This window comes from Capsicum annuum, chromosome 6 (assembly GCF_002878395.1).
Source record: "Capsicum annuum cultivar UCD-10X-F1 chromosome 6, UCD10Xv1.1, whole genome shotgun sequence".
NCBI classification, from domain to species: Eukaryota; Viridiplantae; Streptophyta; class Magnoliopsida; order Solanales; family Solanaceae; genus Capsicum; species Capsicum annuum.
Window position 1 is genome coordinate 1,383,335 of NC_061116.1, and position 19,768 is coordinate 1,403,102.

The 19,768-nt window shown below is 34.7% G+C and overlaps 1 long non-coding RNA gene across 1 annotated transcript; it reads right to left on the reverse strand.

The window, feature by feature from the left end:
* Positions 1-15,440: 15,440 nt before the first annotated feature.
* Positions 15,441-17,957, reverse strand: LOC107875180. The gene is made up of 2 exons (XR_007056324.1): positions 16,586-17,957; positions 15,441-15,992 (listed from the first exon to the last, which is right to left on the reverse strand). It is a non-coding gene; the product is annotated as an uncharacterized LOC107875180 (long non-coding RNA).
* Between the last annotated feature and the right edge of the window lie 1,811 nt (positions 17,958-19,768).

Sequence of the window (19,768 nt, forward strand, 5' to 3'; positions counted from 1 at the left end):
ACCTATTGAATGGGTAGGTTCCATCATGATCCAACAAATTGGGTCATGGCATTTTAAAAAGTGACGAAATGAATTAATAAGAGAAATTAGTCGATAAAATATTAATACTTGTTAAGATTTTAAATTCCATTTTCACCAATTTATTTCCCAAGGGCGCCATGGGTACCACTGGTACCAAGGGCATCAGGGGCACCAATGGCGCCATTGGAACCAAGTGCGCCATGAGCACCGAACATACTGTAATACCCCGTAAAATCCTAAGTCTAAAGTTCAACTCATTAAGCTTTTCAAGCTCCAACACTTAGAAAAATTTGATAAGTGTTTCAACACTTAGTCTTATTTCAAGCCTTCAAACTTAGGGGATTGATTGTACTACCTTCCCGACCTGACGCATTTGTGCTACGGTGTTTTACTTTTTATGTTACGCCATAGGTTCAGAGATACGAGTTTGAGTTCCAGATCAGCAATAGCAGTATCATTCCAGTACTCAGAATTGCAGTGAGTCCTCTTCACTCGAGGATGATATGATTTTATTCCATTTATTATTTCAGTTTAGTTTCGCTAGACGGAGTTAGTTGGGGACATGTCCCATCAACTCCCTATTCAGACAGTCATGTTAGAGGCTTTTCAGACTAGTAAGTTCAGACTTCAGTTTATTTTAGCTGTTTTGTGTATTTCATACCCTACTCAGATACTTTATCAGATTATGTTCAGTATTGAACCTTATGGCCTTTCAGCTCATGTTTTGACATTTTATGAGATATTATGTAGTATACAGGTACAGATATCAGTCATGGATTAGCTTGTGGTCCTTCGATGTCGTGAGTACCATGTGGTGTTCCGGTTCAGCAAATTGAGGCGTTACACGTACACCATGGTTCCATGCACCAATTCACCATGGGCACCCACCACACTAAGTATTATGCACTTGCACACCAAAAAAATAACGTACAATGCGATGAACATCATGCGCCACATACTGAATCGTGCGTCCTTGAGTTGGAGATTTACATACTCGCTACACAAAAAAAAAAAAAAAAGAGTGTTAGCATATGAGACAGCCCTTGTTTGCGTACAATGTCTTCTACAGTAAATAGATATGAGACCCAGTAAAACGTAAGCACATGAGATACCAGCTGTTTGCATACAACCTCTTCTATAGTAGATAGTTATGAAACCCATCACTCGCTAAAGTACATTGAATGTTTGCCTGATTTAATTTTTTTATTAAAAAAATATAGAAATCAACTAAAGAAAAGGAAATAAGACAGTGAAATATCCACACTTGCTAAAACATGATTTTCCTAATTATTTTTCAATATTTTTAAAAAATTTACAAAATCAAGTTAAAAGAGAATTAGTGAACAAAACATTAAAACTTGTTAAAATTTTAAGTTTCACGTTTCCCAAATTTACTTTCCAGGGGTGCCATGGGCGCCGTAGGAACCAAGGGATCCATTTGAAACAAGGGCACCATAGGCACCAGAGGCGCTATGGACGACAAGGGCACCATTGCCACCATAGGCTCCACGATGACCAAAGTCATGTCATGGAAACCCACACCTAGGCACCATAGACACCATCTACATATGCGCTATGTACTATGCAAAAACACACAACAATAAAAATGTACAACTGCTATGAATGTCGTGCGCCACATACCTAATCTCACGTTCTTGAGTTGGCAATATACACACACCTGCTGCACAAAAATCAAAAGGAGCATGAGCATATGAGACACCGCTTGTTTGCTTACAATATCTTCTACAATAAATAGATATCATAACCAACACTCGCTACCATAAACTAGTTGTTTGCGTGACTTAATTTCTTTTAAAGTAACAAAATCAACTTTAAAATGAGGAAATCAGTCAACGAAATACTAATACTTACTAAAACTATTATAGTTGATGCGTGACGCTACTGTAAAAATTTCACATAGTAAACTGTGATAGTAGTTATCAGAATTATTTGTAAGTGTAACAAGAAGTCAATAAATAATACCTGGGTCTAAACGAAATAAGAAAGTAAAGTGATTCTTCAGATTAGTGAGAAAGAATAGTTTAGGTGATGAAATGTTCACGATGTAAATTTTTTGCATACTACTTTTTTATTTCTTTGACTATATATGTTGTTTGCATGAGCTAATCTTACTTGGCTGATGATGCTTACAAATACATGTGGGGCACTGATACTACTGTGGCTAAATTTCCTTTTGGGGATGTATGTGTGGTCTCTGGTGCTCATACTTCACTTTGTGACAATTCAAAGTTTGTTTCTTTGAGTTTCAATAAAAGACATACCTTTTTAATTTTATTGCTCTTAAATTATTTGTTCTGTTAATTTATTCCTATTATTACGATATATGATATGTATTGTCTTACCGATATGTTTTATTACTTTTTAGGAATTTGAGTAGTGAAACGCGACTATATAGATATATATAGATACAATTATTTTTTTAAAAACTTTTTAGATGTGTTGTGTAACGACTCAATTTTCTGAACCGAATCGCTACACGGTGCTCATGATCCCAGAGGATCACAAGCTAACCCATGACTGATATCTGTACCTGTAACTGCATAATATACATATAAAAATGCGGAAACATGAACAAAAATGGCCGTAAGGTTCAATCTTGAACAATAAAACGTCCGAAATAAGGTGGTATCACAGTACCAAAACGAAACTGAAAATACTAAAGTTTGAATCTGAAAACTGTAATCGTCTGAAAGCCTCTAAACTGTCTAAATAAGAAGTGAAGGAACATGTCTCCAACTAACTCCCTAAACTGAAAATAAACTGAAATACTGGAATAATAAATGTAATGATTATGTCCTCGAAAGATGAGGACTCACTGCTAACTGAACTGCTACTGCTGATCTGGAATCTGCACCTCAGAACCTATGGTGTAACATAAAAAAAGCACCATAGCGCAAATGCGTCAGTACAACTAAAGTACTAAGTATACGTGGGGGCAAGGGAAATGCATGGGGTTTATATGCATAAACATGCTGACTAATATGAACGTGAGAATACATAAATACATATATACATATATGCATACATACATACATACCTACTACTGAACTCGTGGAGATACTGACTACTAAGTTTGAATACTAACATCATGACTTTAACGATACTGGATAGATGAATGACTATTCCTGACGGTTCGAATTATGAAGAACTGGTCTGATTGACCGTGTCTAATAGTCTTGAAACTGAATACTGATACGTAGCTATGATGATTGACATTACTATAATGATCGGCGTAACCGATGTAACTGATACTGAGCGACTATATCTGATAGTCGAAATCTTCAATAAAGATTAAGAGTGACTAAGCTTGAGATCAAGCCTAAATAACGGGTGATCTCTTGAACTGATAATGAGAATACTCAACTGAATCCGAGATTGAGATCAAGTCTATCTGTCGGGTGATCTCTAGATCTAATAATAAGCATTTGAATATGAAACCAAGCCTATCTGACGAGATGGTCCATGAATCAATGGAACTATCTGAGTTCCTCACTGAGATCGATGACTGTATCTGCCAGTCCTAATTTTTTATTTCTACTCTGAAGACTGATACTGAAACTGTAACTGTAATTTTAGGAGGTAGTCACCTAACCGACATGCCCTGATACTGTACTAGTGGGGTCCAATCTTTTCCCTGATTGGAAGGGTATCAATACCGTGCCACGGGTAGAGACCTCTACTATGGTCTAGCCTCTCTGACGGGTGACCCTGAACAAGAAGTCAAGCCTAAGGAAATATAATAGTCAAGTATAGCCTTAATCTGATGGGTGACTACTGTCCTGCGCTGGCTACGCAGTTCTAGAGTACAGGGATTGCTGCTAAGGACTCTGTCTCTATAACGGGAAATTCGCCATCCCCATACTCGCTCAGTTCTAGTTCCAACTCCCAACTGAAAGACTCTAAACAGATTAACTGAGTTGAACTGACTAACTAAACTGATTAACTAAATTGATTAACTGAGATGATAGTATTTTTTTTCTTAGCTGAGCTAAGCTAAATTCACTGAGTTCCGTTGACTGACGGAAAAGCTACTTGAGATCTGAGGTCTGACTGAGAGTACTGAAATTACTGAGACTACTGAACTACTGAGATTTCTGAGTTTTCCTGAGTCATATGACTAACTAAAATCTATGGAGCATAGCTTGACTGAGGATGTCTTGAAACATGACACTAGCTCTAGGCACACAACTATAGTTTTCGAGTACAAGTACCCCCAGGACTCGATTATGGTGCATGCATAATCATGTCTAACCTATCTATGCAGTTTTAATAAGATAATTTATGGTAAGTATTGATTTGCAGATTCTCATGGTAGATACTATTGTCATGGTATTTGGATATACTATATGATGGCAACTACAAGTAACCTGAAGGAATATATATGTCTTTCTATATGCAAGCCAGGTATGTCACGACTCAAACGCATCGCGAGTGGCACCCACACTATTCCTCCGCACGGATAACCAACTTTCCTCAATTACCCAATACCAATACTTAACAAATTTTAAGAATGAAATACCAACTTTATTAATCAATCAAATATCTATAAAAGTCCTAATAAATGACAAGTGCAAAAAATAGCAAATGTCTAAAATAGCCCTAAGAACTGAAAGTCATAGCACCAAAACATATAAAAATGCCAAACTATTGGCAAAACCCGAAAAATAAATATACTAAAAAGGTGTGTGTCCATAACATTTGGATAAGAACTATGAGTGGGTTGACTCATGGCTGCCTAGAAAATGTAGGTCACCCTTGAGTCAGAACAATAACCAGCCAAAGATGAGGTATCGTTAAAGTGGCTTGAATATGCTCCGTACTGAACAAGATAATTAGTTGATGAAATATTTATACTTGCTAAAACTTTGCATGTTTTTCCTATTTATTTTTAAATTTATTACATCCAATGACCCACCGGGACATTATCTACACCTTTGTGCTTTCTCAAAATTCAGAGTTTTCCATCGCTACCCCAAGTAATTTATAACTTGGTAGGATTGATCATTCAGTAATCCGGAAGTTCATTTGTCTTTAGAGCCAATTTCCTGTTTTGGAGATTTTGCTGATAATATAAGGTTGTCTGGACTAAACATGAATAAAAATTCCCGATATCCTAACTCTAACAATTTCATTAGCTTTAAAATATCGGTTTTAGGCTAGGGTGACCCTCGCATAGGGTTCCAAGGCTTACAAACTCATTTTGAGCTATTGGATGGATTTTGGTTAAAACGATCCTTTGGGTGTAGAGCATAATTTTTATTGAAATGACCTAAAATAGAAATTTTGATACGGCGTTGAGTGTAGAATGCCGAATTTGGTAGGATAGCATAGTTCGTTTGCATTCTCAGGGTTTCGATCAAATCCCAAAGGGATGATAAAAAATATGACACTTTGCCAAGTTTGTTGGTGCATAAATTGTTGGTGACATCTCCTTTGTGATGCCTAAGATGCCTAGGAGATGTCGCATTAGTGTGCCTTGGGTCGTTTAGCGATTGCCTTGGATAGTCCATCACCAAAGCGACGACTTGGCCTCCTAGGTGATATCACCTTGGTGAGCCTAGTGTCGCCTAGGCGATATCACCTTATATTATGCAAGATTGGGGTCGATATTTGCAACTTGGTTGATAATTTTAGCAATTATTAGTTCATGTGGCCTATTAATTAGATTTTGTGTAGATTTCGACCCATTTTCCATCATATTGGGTTAGATTGGTATCTCAGTACTAGTTTTGACTTATTAAGGACCTCGAAACAAAATTTAAAGGCCTTAGTCTAGTTTAAATTTAGGAGCTTGCAGTAATATGGATTTCCCGAGATTAGTAGCAGACCCCATCGACCCCTTTTCTTTAGGTTAGATACCTAAATTAGTCCCATTACACTCAAGAGTAATTCATTCATTACCTTAGGTTAAATCAAGAAACATAGAATGATTTTAATAGGTTATCAAACTTTGCCTAACCTAGTAACTTTTGTAAGACTAATATTTAACCGTTAAGGACTTTGTTTATGGACCTACTGATTGAACCCGCTTCGCTTATAGATTTGACCGCTCATCATGGGGATTTATGTTTACTTGATTAGAAGGAGAACTATTATCTCGAATTATCGTTACTTTAAACTTAGGCACAAGTTTCGATTCAAGTTCGGCATTCATCACCTATAAGTGACACTATTTTATGGTGGTACTAATTTCAATTTTTGGATCAGGTTCGACATATATTGTTCGAATGGTATTTTAAGTATGTTATCATATTTAAGCAAACTTTAAATTTCTTATTACTGATGTCTCTTCCTTGTTTTTATCCACCGGTCTTATGCGGGTTTGGTTGGATTATTCCTTCCTTGTTTGTGCTTACTGGCTTATAGGGACCAGTTGGTTGAAGTTAGACTGTATTTACTCTTGAATTAGTTATTCTGCATATTAATTGTTTTAGCCTGTTTCGCAATATTATTTCATATTTAGCCCTTTACTCCAGGCTTTAGTTTACACAATCACATATTATTATTCTTTTTAAGTAATTTAGCTCAATCAGCCTATGATTCCTACTGAGTTTCCATTGTTTTTGGTACTCACACTACATCCTTTTTAGATACATATTTTCATATGAGTTATCGCCGCAGGAGTTACTGCAGGCCTATTGCAGCTTCGGAGATAGGGTGAGCTTTCAAAGCCGGAGTTAATCCTCTCTTCTTTTCTTATAGTCGGATAGTATCTTGCACATTTCGCGAATAATTGTATATTTTCTACTATCTAGTACTCATATTTCAGAATTTAGTTGTTCTTGTACCGACCTTTAATTTTCATGGGATAGCCTTAGTCTTTTTTCACTCCTCTTATTTTTGACCCGTACCATTCTATTTAGATATATATCTCTCCTTATTACTCCAATTGTTAAGTGTTATTTATTTTTTATCTTATCTTCCGCCTATTAGCCTGTTACTTGTCATTCTTGGCTACGTTTTGGTTTACCTATTAAAGGGTTAAGTAGGCACCATCATGACTAGATAAATTGGGCTGTGGCATTTGAAAAGGTGACAAAATAAAGTAAGAAGAGAAATTAGTCGATAAAATAGTACTACTAGTAAGAATTTTAAATTCCATTTTTCATCAATTTATTTCTCAAGGGCACCATGAGAGGTCCCATGGGCACCAAGAACGCCATGGGTACTATTGGAACCAAGGGCATCAGGAGCACCAACGGTGCCATGGGCACCATTGGCACCTAAGGCGCCATGAGCACCGAACGTGCACCCCGGTTCCATGCACCAACGCACCATGTGCACCCACCCCACTATGTATTATGCACTAACCCACCACAAAAAACAACGTACAACTGTGATGAACGTTATGCACCACATACCGAATCATTCATCCTCGAGGTTACAATATACACACACCTACTGTGCAAAAAAATAAAAGAGTGTAAACATATGAGACACCCCTTTTTTGCTTACGATATTTTCTACAGTAGACAGATATGAGAACCATCACTCGCTAAAGTAAATTGAATGTTTGCCTCATTTGATTTTTTTTCTTAAAAAGGTAATGAAATCAACTAAAGAAAATGGAATGAGACAATGAAATTTCCACACATGCTAAAACATGATTTTCCTATTTATTTTCAATACTTTTAGAAAAGTTGCAAAATCAAGTAAAAAGAGAATTAGTCAATAAAACATCAAAACTTGTTAAAATTTTAAATTCCATGTTTCCCTAATTTCCTTTCCAAGGGCACCATGGGTGTCGTGGTCAACAAGGGCACCATGGTCTCCATTGTAAACAATGGCCCCATAGGATCTATGGACTACATGAGAACTATTTCCACCATGGGCAGCACGAGCATCAAAGTCATGCCATGGGCCCCCACACCAAGCCACCATAGGCACCCAACACTGGTGCGCTATGTTCTATGCACTCACGCACTACAATTACAACATACAACTGCGATGAACGTCGCCCACCACATAAAAAATTGCATGTGCTTGAGTTTGCAATATACACACACCCACTGCATAAAATCAAAAGGAGCATAAGCATATGAGACACCGCTTGCTTGCTTACAATCTCTTCCATAGTAGATAGACATGAGACCGAGCACTCACTACGGTAAATTGAACGTTAACCTTGTTTAATCTTTTTTTGAGAATTAAAAAAATTAAAAAAACAACTAAAAGAAAAGGAAATAAGTAAATGAAATATTAATACTTGGTATGGGACCATGTACCTACTCTGATACCAAGTTTGTCACGACCTGAACCGAAGCCCTGGATGCGACAGGTATCCCGAACCATCAAGGCCTGAGAGCCCTTCTAACTGGCAATCATATGCATAATTAATAACTATAAACTGCGGAAACAAAACAAAAAAATGGTCATCTGATTATATTAACAAAACAACATGGCATAAGTTCAACAAGACTCAAATCCATCTAACACTTGTCTGCAAAATCTCTACTAACTAAAGGAAAACAACATTTTTTTGAAGCCCAGGGTAAGGCCCCCGATCGGACCATAAACCAAAATCAAATGAGATCAACACAAGTGAACATGACACCTTCTGAAGTAAGAGAGGCTTACCGACTCTGAATGTCCGACAACAATATACAGTTTAGTAGGACTGCTAGACTAGGCCTTAGAACCTTAAATATAGGGGTTAATACAGATGTACTGGTACGCATAGCAATCCAAAATAATGTATTTTATACAACATAAGTGAGAGAAATTCATAAAATAGTTTACATATGATATAGAAAAAACACATGGGCATACTTTAAAGACTTTGAAACATTTCACTGAAATCATGAACCACCCTTTATGTTACTTCTGAGATCGATGGTATACCCTATAATCTATAATTCCACGGGCTATATGGAATCCGTCCTTGAATCGGCGGTCAAGCCTCCAATCCAAGCTTGCCGCAAGGATTGGAGTATCAGTAAGGGGAAATACACAAGACTACACAGCATGGTACCATGATCCCTATTTAAATCACCATGTCATGATAGTGCAAAAGACCACAAAGCATGGATCCTAACCATAGTCCCAAATTGGGACGACATAAATCAAGGTACACAATACCACACAGCATGGTACCATAACCCCTTATCGATAAATCACGGTTTCTAGCGTTGAGTTTTTCAACTCTTACTTTCTTCAGGTAATCATCAAATTCTCTTTAAACCCATTTTTAACCTTTTCTAAACATGCATCATTCTAAGCTCCAAAATATAAAAATCTGAAGAAAATTCTGCATTTTGTTCTTTTTTGGTTCTGTAATGGAATTTTCTATTTTGGTATCGTCATACCAAAACTTGCAAGTCAGATATCTAAGCCTTACAATATCATGATACAATACTTTCATTCAAAACATAATGTTTAGACCACCAAATCATTCAAACAGTACAAGAGAATTTTTATATCAAAATTCATGAAAAACTTATGCAAAGATTCTCTCTTTCAATTCACCAACATGTGGTCGTCAATTACCTTGTAGCAAACTATGCAATTCTTTCAATAATCATCTTTAAAATTTACAAACAAGAAATATCCCTCTTTTCAATTCACAACCAATATAAAGTTCATAAATGATAGTAAAACCCTTGGTTCATGCTTTAAGACATCCAACTGAGTAACCCATAACTTGTAAATCAAGAAATAACACAATGAGAGAGGGAAATACATTATTCATGCTCTCAATTCATATTTCTAAACTAAAAAGGCATATATACATTTACACTAGTAAAAATTCAAGTTTAAAGGAAGGCATCAAGACCAAAACATTCACAATGTATACTTCTTAATGTAATTCAAAACCCATCATAAACATATGATTTCTCAATATTCAAAACCTTATTAAAATTATTTCATCATGCCCATATAGTTTAGGAAAACCCCACATACCTTATATTGATTAGTTTGAAGATTGATAACCTAATCTTGACTCTCTTCTTGAAAATCTGGAAGTTAAATGGCTTGAATTCTTGTTTTGGAGAAGAAGAGTTGAATCTTGTTTCTTGGGAGGTGGCTAGGATTTTTTCTTTGATAGAAAATTGAATAAAGAGGCAACTAATGCTCCTTGGGCTGAAATTTTGTGTTATGGACGGATTTTGGGTGAGGGAATATGACCAAAGTGCCCCTAGACACTTGAGGAATTGAAACAGTGTGTAAAACAACTTCAGGTCGCATCTGATATTGTGTCAAGAAGAGCAACAAGTCACGTAACTGTCGCGTCAGCTTACTGCCCCTCACAAAAAATGCCATAACTTTTTACTCAGCTATCGGATTAAGGCAAAATTGGTATTGTTGGATAGCTGTCTCAATTATATACAATTTGGTTGGTCTTGAGTTGAACAATTCCACATATATCAAAAGTTATACACGTTCAAATTTGATCGTTGTAGAATCAAATACCAACCTTTGGACGATTCAAAGGCTTTGTAATGCCTCGAATTTTGAACCCCAGACGCTACACGGTGCTCATAATCTTGAAGGACGACAAGCTAACCTATGATTGATATCTGCTGAAATAACTGTATAAAAATAATGAAATATGCGTAAACTTGCCATAAGGTTCAAAACTAAAGTACAAATATATAAGGTATAACAATACCAAAACTAAAACAACTATCTAAAAAACTCTAGTCTGAAAAGGACTCTAAATTGTCTAAACTGTGGAGTTGATGGGACATTCCCCTAACTAACTCCATCTACTGATATAGTGAATCTAAAGCAATAAAGAAATAAGGAACTTCCTCGAATGATGAGGACTCACTACTAAGAATCTGAGCTACTAAGGGTGCTCTAGTGCTCGGGCTTTTGAACTTATGGTATAAAACACCATAGCAGAAGAAAGTATGCGTCAGTATGTAGAAATATACTGGTATACTAGATGAGGTAATGATGAATGCAAGGGCTATATGTATGAGCTATACTGATTGAATAACATGAGTATACCAAATGAGGATACGTGCATAAATGCATAAACTATAACTGAAATCGTAGTAACACTAAATACTAAGTTCTAATTACTGATTTACTGACATTTGAGTTTAGTAATACTGGGATACTGAATAACGGAATCTACTAATAATTGATTTTTGTGTTTACTAATACTGGATGATTTTATCTGAGATCAGGCCTGTTTAGCGAGTGATCCCTGAATCCATTGATGCTAATACTGATTGGCTATATCTAAGATCAGACCTATCTGGCGGGTGATCTATGAATCTACTGATAAGGATAATGATTGACTGTATCTGAGATCAAGCCTATCTAGCGTGTGTTCTTTGAATCTGTTGAACTATCTAAGTTCTTTACTGAGTTGAGTGACTGTATCTAACAGTCTTGATTTCTGAGTTCGACTTTGAAGACTGAGACTAAAACTGAAACTGTGGGAGTTCTTACTTAACTGACATGCCCCTTATCTAAACTAGTGAGGTCCAACCTATAACCCCAGTTGGAAGGGTGTCAGTAGCGTGCCACGAGTAAAGACACTACTATGGTCATCCTATCTAATGGGTGACCCTAAATAGAAAGTCAAGCCTAATTCAACGAGTGACTCTTGGGAGATAGCTAAGCCTTAATCTAATGGTTGACTCATCATCCTACACTGGATATGCAGTTCTAGAGTACAGGGACTGCTACTAATGACTCTGCCTCTCTAAGGAAAAGTCGTCATCTCTGTACTCGCTCGGTGCTAGTTCTTACTCCCAACTGAAAGACACTGAATACTGATTCTTGCACTGTACTAAACTAAGCTGAATCTATTACTGATCATAGTTGTTTAACTTAACTGATTTCACTGATTTTTATTGACTGACGGAATACGACTGAACATCTATTAACTGACTGAATACTACTGAGTTTTGTTATCTCACTGAGTTTACTAAGGTCTTAACTAAATACTGAATACTACTAAGATTTGAAGTGGACTTGACAGATACTGAGCTTACTGAGTTTTCCTGAGTTCTATAACTAACTGAGTTCTACAGATCATGACTTGACTGAGAGTATCTTGAAACTGACACTGACTCTAGGAAATCATCTAAATTTTTGAGTATAAATACCCCCAGGACTCGATAACATGAATAACATAAGACATGACAATACTTGAATAACATGACAATAGTGAATCACTCACAATACAATCCATGAGGCAATTCATCAAGCACTTGAAAGCCATAAACTTGAACATGAGCAGAAATGCATAGTAGTGTATCATAATTTATTCACTAAGGCTTTTCATCAAACACTTAGCATGCAATTACTTATACATAAATGGGAATCACTTGTCAACCTGCTATAATGGCACTATTGAACTCACATAGGCATTTTATCAAACATATGGGGAGCATACTTTGGTCATACAATAATCAATGCATCAAATTAACATGTTTACATCAATCAACATGCAACTTGAAGGATTTATCATGAACATCATGCAAATCATCTCATACTATAGTCAAATCTTGGGACTTGTAATCTAAGACGTGAATTATAATCTAACAACATAAATATGAACTTTTATTCAAATAAATCATGAAAACTCAAAAATTCACAATCTTTATAATTTTAAAAGGATTCTTGAACTTTATGGGTGGAAGGGACCCATGAACCAACATTTAACATACCTTAGTGCTTGACTTTCGGAAGATTGATGGTGAATTTCTTGAGTTTTAAGTCTTGGACTAAGAACCTGAATTCTTGTTCTTGAGGGAACTTGAGAGAAAACAAGTATATGTTGGTGAAAAATGGCTGAATCTCGCGTTTTTGAGGTTAAATAGGGGTGGAAAAATGATCTTTTTGCCCTTAAAATTTCGGAGCTGGAAGCTGAAAATTTCAAGAGCATGCTATGGAACGTGTGTCGTATGCTCCAGTGCACCAAAATGGAGCATGCGTCGCATGATCTACTACACCCCCTAGGGGTGGACTGGAGCATGTGCCGCACGCTAATCGCACGGTGCTACTATTTTGAAATCCAAACATGCCCTAAACGGATTTCAAAAATTCTGAAACTCACCCGAGATGTAATATTGACTCCCCCAATCATGAATCAACTTGAAAATCGACTAACGGAGGTCAGTAAGGTCAAGAAATAATTCCTCAAAGTTTGGAGGCTTAAAATTATACTAATTCTTGAACACTTAGCTAAAATTTTCTACGTGGTAGATCCTTTGACAAGATTTAAGGGCTGAGTTTTGACTTAGACTTTTACGGGGTCTTACAGGCTCTTAGCTTAACTTTGCTCTAAGTGATATCCATGAACATTTTTCACCTCATAATCACTTAACACACTAGGATAAAGATCATGACACATTAATTTAAATATGAGTCTTGGAATTAGAGTTTACACACATAGGAACGATGATCTGATAGCTAGCTCGAAAATGCAGGGTGTTACATTATCTTCCCCTTGGGATCATTCGTCACCGAATGATTTGTAGGGATTTGTTAAAACTCTAAAAGTGTATAATAAATAACGAAACCTCGCATTAAACATTTTTCCTCAACAAAATATGCAAAGGTATCAAATGAGCTTCATGATAACCCCTAGTAAAACGTGTAAGCATAAAACATGTGGTAATGAGACTTTACATAGGGATGATCTTGCACAGGATTTCTATGAATCATAATCATCACAACATAATGCATGAGTTAATTTGGTGATAATAGGCCTGATTTACATTGGGACTAATTGTGAAATAAGGTTTTGCGGAAGACAAGAAATCAAAGCATTCTCCACCTTACAAGATACGACGAATAGACATTACACTTAGAAACACTACTCATCTATGACCCAAACAACAAATAACATACTTCATCATTTCCAACTTACAATTCTCTCATAACACTTCTAACCGCAAGAGTTTGAGTGCCGCCGTGTAATACTCCTATATTGAAGCCGAACTTAGAGAAAAAAGGTGCTAATTTAAGCTATGGGACTCCATATAAAAATATTACTTCACCTTATCACTACCACCAAACACCATCGGGTTTTAATTCAAGGAATACTAACCACATAGTACACGGGTTATGTTTTAATCAATGACCACATTCAAGCCTATCATTACTACACCCGCTTCATGGATTTCCCCAACTAAGACCAGAAAATTCAATCACTTTCACAAAGATTTTCGCCATATATCTCTTTCCTAACTATTCCTCATAATGAAAGTCCATCCTCTTCTTTCCCACATCACCAATAACCTTTTCTAAAGAGATCAAATCAAAATTTTCACATTCAACAGCATCTACTCGCCCTCCCTAAGTCACTACTACTCGTCCATAACAGCTAACATACTATCATTCGGAGGGTCATTGAGGGACCAAGCATATGCATCAAGAAAGGGAGTAACACTATTCGATTATACCATATGCTTATTGCATTACTCAAGGTGGGATATGAGATGAAGGTACAGTACAATAGGCACGAAGTGCTCCATATATCAAGTGTCTGGATCATAAATAGAGAGTCGTTCGAACGTATACCTACCCAACATAAGTTCTTAGGACTGGTCATAGTGAGAAACATATAAGCATATATCATGAGCGCTATAACATAAATATGGAACTCATGGGTTCAATGACTGAGACAAGGACTGACACTGGGGTTGTTTCTCCCTTAATCAGAGGCCTCGGATTCGAACCCTGAGTATAGAAAAATCTTTGGTAGGAAATGCTACTGAATGGACCCTACCCGGCATGAATTCAGATTAGTCGGACTCCAATGCGGTACTAGACACCGAATGAAAAATCAAAAAAAAAAAAAAAAAAAAAAAAAGAGTAAGACGTTGCTTCACTCATTGTCCCTTTAGTAGTACTGCGTCTTGTCTAAAGTTCAAAAACGATGGTGATAGTTGTGCCTACTTAGTTGTTACTTCACTATGTTGTTTAGATGGTTGAGGAAGATTAGCCTGTAGATGTGCTTTGCTGAGAATTTGTAATTACTGCTCTAGGTTGTTAATTACCAAAAACAAAAAAGAGAGAGAGGGGTTTGTGAAATTAAAATTAAAATTAAAATTAAAATTAAAATTTTTAGTACTTACGAAATTTAATGTGTGTGACTGAAAGCCATCCAGTATTAAAAACAATGGTTTCATTAATTTAACCATGATTAAATCATATACATATTTTGTCTTTAAATTTTAAATTATTAAGATTAATTTTAATGGTATGGTATAAAAACCCTACATGAGTGAGGTTTTTACCATCACTGTTTGTATTAAAGGATGGCCTTGTATCATAATAAGTTAACCAAGGCTCACAACAAAGCTCTATGTAATCTCATTATTTAGATATGAAGTTTGCTTAATTATGACAAATGTGAGAGGAGGAAATGTCACTTACATAAGAACATATGACAACAGCAACAACAAAACATACCGAATGTAGTATGACAATTGACAACAACAAAACATATCCAATGCATTCCCCACAAAGTGAGGTCTTGGGGATAGAGTGTGCACAACCCGTACCACTACCTCAAAAGAATGGTATGACAATGCTTACAAATTTATTTGCATATAAAGGTAAGTGCTGAAATATTCCAAAAAAGGGCAAAATCTAATCTGCTTCTTTATCAACGATGTTACACTACCATAAATCTGAGAAAAAATCAAAATTTCTCATCAAAACTAAAAATGAAAAATTGAGAGAGCCCCCTGTAACCCTGAGGTACTCAAAAGTCCAGAATAATTGGTAATGCTAATACTAGGCACTAATCGTCTAGTGTTATCAGTGGAAAGTTTTACACGATAAGTTTCGATTTGGTTCTCGTCATACTCCTTCCCCCTTGACCCGATTGCCCAACATAAAAGAATTTACCAAATGAAAAACGCAATGATGATTCTCATATGATGGCGAGTTCTTTGAACAAAAATTATATGATCAGGTGCAGAATATCACGTGGGTCGTCGTTCAGCAGCGAGCATCTGACCAATGATGTTTGACACCTGAAAAGAAAGTAAAAACTCACTCGGATTTTGATAACAGGATTATGATAACTGTAGGCGTACCAAAGCTATCTACATTTCAGTATAAAATTTACCATAAGATGATCTGAAACATAGTTAGAACAACTAAACCAGTATGACGGTTTAAAGAAAAGGAAACTGATAACAAGGTATACCGCAGGTGTATTCAAACTCACAAGCCTCATTAATGATAGTTTAAAGGAAAAAAACTGATAACAAGGTATACTGCGTTCTAACTCAATGGCCTCGTTAATGTTGCATAATGTTTGAGAAGCATGCATGTATGGCATGAATTGCAACAAGTTGAAGTGAAGTGAAATAACACCGAAAATCCATAGGAGCAACACTGATTAAATTGTTTGGACAATTATTTTGCATCCAATTACACGACATTATTCAAGTACTAACAAGTAACGGTATCTTTCAGGCTTCATACTTAAAAACTATGTAAATTGGTACAAGCATGGGCAAAAGGAACAACTTCATAAAAGAATACTAAAGCTATAGGCAAAACATGATCATTTGAAGCGGCAAATTACTAGAGTTGCAAAAAGGGTCTGATTGAATCAGACCACAAATGGCTTCCTTCTTCAAATTTGATGCCCTCTTTTCCAATAGGAACTGCTTCTTTAATATTCCTAGATAGAGCCGGAGGTGCCTGGAGGCTTGAGAGATGTCATGGATAAAGTGATGAGATGCATGAAATGAGGTGATCTCAAAACTAAGAAGAAACTGGGAGCAATTAATAAGGAAATCAAGGAGACTGAAGAAAAAATTGAAAGTTGGGGAACACCGAATCAAGTTCTAATTTTAAAAGAAAAAATGAACAAACGACAAGGTGCAAGAAACCCAAAAAGAACTAACTTATGCTTTAAACGAGAATCATATTTTTATTCGCATCAAGATTGAAGTGGAGTACGTAGAATTCTTAGTAAGAGGAAGATAGTCTTCGATTACTTTTCACCGTAACATTTTTTTTTAGAAACTAGTAACTTTGTATATTTCTCAAAAGACAGTACATGGTTTGCACTGAAAAAACATATTTACGTCATTTACTTCAATATCCTACTATCTCCCACCTAAATTGAATCTAGAACATCAATATAGAGATAGTATCATTTGAGTATACTTGATTACACCAAAACCATGGTAACAAACGGCAGTTAAGCTTCCTTATGCATACTACTCTCTATGCTCTCAAAACAATTCTCCATCTATCTCTGTTCTTTGCGTTTCCATGATCTTTCCAGCTAGATTCAGAATTTAAAGTTTGTGGTTCCCCATGTTAGATAAAAATAAAACCAAATAGTAACTAAGGGGCTTTGAACCCACAACCAAGAGGCCAATAAAACTTTTACAAGTCCATCTACTCCACTAAACCAACAATACACTTTATTTATGGGTTCCCAACTTATAATTCTTATACATTAACTAGATTTCTCTATATAAATACAAGAACGAAAGTTGCTGGGTTCCCGGAAACCCCCACCTAGGACCCCTGGCATAGTCCATGATATACCCCTAAGATTTCTGTGTCTGCGTTTTCCCCACACAAAAAAAAAAATAAAAAAATCTTGGACATAGTGTTATCCCTCTCTTCATCAAATTATCTTGAGCGAGAACTGCTTCCGTGGCTAGCAACCAAACAAAACATGTTACTTTGAGTGTGATTTTATTTTTTCCAAATGCCTTCCCATGGCCAGTTCCTAGTCCCTTACACATTGGGAAGTTTGATTCATCCAGCTATAAGCACAGCTAACCTTGAATTGTCCCTTTTTGTTGCCTCTCCACCATGATGAATCTTGATTTGTACCGTAAACGCGGTTAATTCCTTAGATTCTTCTTCTAACTTTAAATGGTAAAATCCTGATTTACAATCAAATTTACTAAAATAATTATATCCTTATATTTGTCTTATTTTTAATATCTTGTTTGGTATTGGATAATTATGTCATAGTTTTTGCATTTAAATTTCTATAATCAATAACCATCCTACTTTTTCCTCTTTTTTGTTCACTATGTTTATTTACTATAAACGTTGGGCTATTATGTTTACTATTACTTTTTTGTATATATTGTTTTTCTAGTAATTCTTCTATATGCATTTTAAATTCTTTTAAATCATCAAAATTATATGTTAATGGTTTCCGGATTATTATGCTATATTTATCTATTAATTCAATTTTAATAATAATTTTATGTTTTTCCCATCCTTTTAATGGATCTTCACTATATAATTGTTCTAATTTTTTCTTTATTATTTCTATCTTGTTTACTGAAAATATAGTTATTTCTTTTTTATTTATCGAAAATACGACTAGTTCTATTGTATCTTCAATATTTTTTATATTTTCTAACTTTTGCATAATTTTCACATCCTTTTATACAATCAATTTTCTTTTTTATTTTATTAATAACTCTTTTTGCTCTTACTTTCTATTTATATGGTGTTGTAAACTATCAATCTGTTCTACTTATTATATGTGGGTATAATTTGTCTAAAAATGACATTCCTTAAAATATATCTTTTGATGTTAGTTCATAATTATAAATTTCTTCTATTGTTATTATTTTATCCCATATCTGTATTTTTACATTTTTAGCTTTATATGTAATTAAACTTCCTTCATTGTTAAATGTAAAAATACAGATATGGGATAAAATAATAACAATAGAAGAAATCTATAATTATGAACTAACATCGCAAGATATACTTTTAAGACTGCCATTTTTAGACAAATTATACCCACATATAATAACTAGAACAGATTGATGGTTTACAACACCATGTAAACAGAAAGTAAGAGCAAAAAGAGTTATTAATAAAATAAGAAAGAAAACTGATTGGATAAAAGAAAGTGAAAAACTTACTCAAAAGTTAAAAAATATAAAAAATACTGAAGATACAATAGAACTAGTCGTATTTTCGATAAATAAAAAATAAAAAACTATATTTTCAGACTATCTTTTCAATAAATAAGATAGAAAGAATAAAGAAAAAATTAGACCAATTATATAGTGAAGATCCATTAAAAGGATGGGAAAAATATAAAACTACTATAAAAATTGAATTAATTGATAAAAATAGCATAATAACCCAAAAACCATTAACATATAATTTTGATGATTTAAAAAAATTTAAAATGCATATAGAAGAATTATTAGAAAAATAATATATACAAAAAAATAATAGCAAACATAATAGTCTAGCATTTATAGTAAATAAACATAGTGAACAAAAAAGAGGAAAAAGTAGGATGATTATTGATTATAGAAATTTAAATCTATGACATATTATAATTATCCAATACCAAACAAGATATTAAAAATAAGGCAAATACAAGGATATAATTATTTTAATAAATTTAATTGTAAATCAGGATTTTACCATTTAAAGTTAGAAGAAAAATCTAAGGAATTAACCGCATTTACGGTACCACAAGGATTTTATGAATGGAATATACTACTATATGGATATAAAAATACACCAGGTAGATATAACATTTTATGGATAGCTATTTTAAACAATTGTTTAATTGTATAGTATACATAAATGATATACTATTATATATAAAAACTAAAGAAGAACATTTAAAATTATTAGGACAATTTACAGATATAATAGAAAAATCGAAAATAAATTTAAGTGAAAAGAAAGTAGAAATTATGAAAAATCAGATAGAATTTTTAGGAATACAAATAGATAAAAGTGGAGTAAAAATGCAACAACATATAGTCCAAAAAATAATAAATTG